The sequence below is a fragment of the Sprattus sprattus genome (assembly GCF_963457725.1).
Source record: "Sprattus sprattus genome assembly, chromosome: 3".
NCBI lineage: Eukaryota > Metazoa > Chordata > Actinopteri > Clupeiformes > Clupeidae > Sprattus > Sprattus sprattus.
In genome coordinates this window covers 57,939,543-57,942,042 of record NC_137922.1, presented here as the reverse complement: position 1 = coordinate 57,942,042, position 2,500 = coordinate 57,939,543, and the positions used below count along the sequence as shown (strand labels likewise).

The window sequence follows — 2,500 nt, the reverse complement described above, 5'->3', positions numbered from 1 at the left end:
CTCCATCTCTCTCTCTCTCTATCTCTCTCCATCTCTCTCTATCTCTCTCCATCTCTCTCTCCATCTCTCTCTCTCTCTCTCCATCTCTCTCTCTCTATCTCTCTCCATCTCTCTCTCTATCTCTCTCCATCTCTCTCTGTCTCTCTCCATCTCTCTCTCTCTATCTCTCTCCATCTCTCTCTCTTTATCTCTCTCTCCATCTCTCTCTCTATCTCTCTCTCTATATCTCTCTCTATCTCTCTCCATCTCTCTCTATCTCTCTCCATCTCTCTCTCTCTATCTCTCTCCATCTCTCTCTCTATCTCTCTCCATCTCTCTCTCTCTATCTCTCTCTATCTCTCTCTCTATATCTCTCTCTATTTTTCTCTTCAATTCAATTCAAAAGGCTTTATTGGCGTGACTGCATACTATACAACGTTGCCAAAGCATGTTAAGATTAAGGGCCCTATCTTGCACCCAGCGCAATTGACATTGTCACCGACGCATGTATCATTCCTATCTTGCACCCGGCGCACAGCGCGATTTTCCCTCCAGAGGCGCGCTTCGAAATGAACTTGCGTCGACATGGGCGGGGGCGGAACAGAGAAGGCGTTTCTCTGGCGCAAGTGGTATTTTGCAGTTTCAAAACAACGCCGTGCGCCGTGCGCCATTGACCAAAAAAAAGCTGGTCTAATGTGAGGCGCAATGTCTAAAGTCTGTAACGCGTATTCAGAACGCTATTTTAAGGGCGCATGTGCTTGCCCGCACAGTATAGGACCTGTAGGCTACACTTTACTTCTGTCGTCTTCACGAGAGATTTACACCAATTGTTTGGCAAGCCATATATAATTACAAGGAAAATAAAGTATTTACCACATGAGGAAATCATTTTGATATCCGTATCCAAGACATTTAAAAACTTGGCATACATCTAGCGTACACAATTGACCCAAATGATTCAGGTTAATTGAAGCTGCGTGACATTTGATTTATGGTATGGCTTTGTTGCATTTATTTAATGCCAGTATTATTATAAATCTTGTAAACTCATCTCTGTGTATGTGGACTTTATTTATGTACCTTGGGTTTGGTCAGCTGGTGCACTGGCTTGGGTGCCGATTTCCATGCCCCCAAATCCCTGCACGCTTTCAGGCGTGAGGGTAGACGTGGCGATGTCCTCTGCTGCCGTCAGATCCTGGGTCGAGGCAGATCCACCTCCCGTGAAGGCACGAGAACGTGTGTTACCTTCCAGCTTGGATGTCCCACGTCTCCGGACGTCATTATAGCGTTTTCGGCAACGTTTTCGGGTGCCCCGTTGCAGAAACAATCACGGCAATATCTTGACATGCTTGCTTGACTTTGCTTACTTTTGGAGGGTTTCTCGCATCCCCATATATATCTATCTCCCGGCTTTTTACAAAGCCATACAATAAATCAAATGTCACGCAGCTTCAATTAACCTGAATCATTTGGGTCAATGTGTAGGCTACATGTATGCTTATTTTTAAAATATCTTGGATATGGATTTCACAATGATTTCCTCAAGTGGTAAATACTTTATTTTCCTTGTAATTATATATGGCTTGCCAAAAAATTGGTGTAAATCTCACGTCGGTCTCCTCGGCTGTGAACTTCTCCGGTCTTCCACCAGGTAATTCCGCCATCAAAATAACAAGCCGCTATGGACTATGCGCTTCTCGCTCTTAAAGGGAATGTGAAATGACGCTCCGATTGGTTTATTGCATATTACGCCCAAACCACACCTATGGCTGAGTAACCTCCTTTGGACCAACCCTTTTGACACTTGCGCTGGACACAAGTGTGTTTTTTCCGCCGTTAAAATAGCAACTGCGCCATAGAGCCGCCACTACAGCTACTTGCGCTTGGCGCCGTCCTACTTGCGTTTCTGATCGGCAAAGATAGGGCCCATAATGTACAATCACAATAAACATAAATAAATAAAAACAAACAATACGTTATAGATGGAAACAATGTGGACATCTAACAGGTTCATTTCCAACATGTGGGACAGGGGACTCCCCATCTCTCTCTCCATCTCTCTCTCTATCTCTCTCTCCATCTCTCTCTCTATCAGATTCAAAAAGCTTTATTGACATCTCTATGAGCAGAAAAACATGCATGAAAACATGCATGAAAACATACATGACTGCATCTATCTCTATCTCTCTCTATCCCTCTCTCTCTCTCTCTCCTTCCCTCTCTCTGTATGGATGTGTTCTCTCTCTCTCTCTCTGTGTGTGTGTGTGTGTGTGTGTGTGTGTGTCTCTCTCTCTCTCTCTCTCCTTCCCTCTCTCTGTATGGATGTGTTCTCTCTCTCTCTGTGTGTGTGTGTGTGTGTGTGTGTGTGTTTGTCTCTCTCTCTCACCTTCCCTTTCTCTGTCTGGATGTGTTCTCTCTCTCTCTCTCACTCTCTCTCTCTCTGTGTGTGTGTGTGTGTGTGTGTGTGTGTGTCTCTCTCACCTTCCCTCTCTCTGTATGGATGTGTTCTCTCTCTCTCTGT

At 44.8% G+C, this 2,500-nt stretch overlaps 1 protein-coding gene across 1 annotated transcript in view; it reads right to left on the bottom strand.

The window, feature by feature from the left end:
- Positions 1–2,500, bottom strand: part of LOC308362915 (rho GTPase-activating protein 23-like) — a gene marked incomplete at both ends in the record, with an annotated part of 13,562 nt that overhangs the window by 9,959 nt on the left and 1,103 nt on the right. The window lies entirely within an intron of this gene.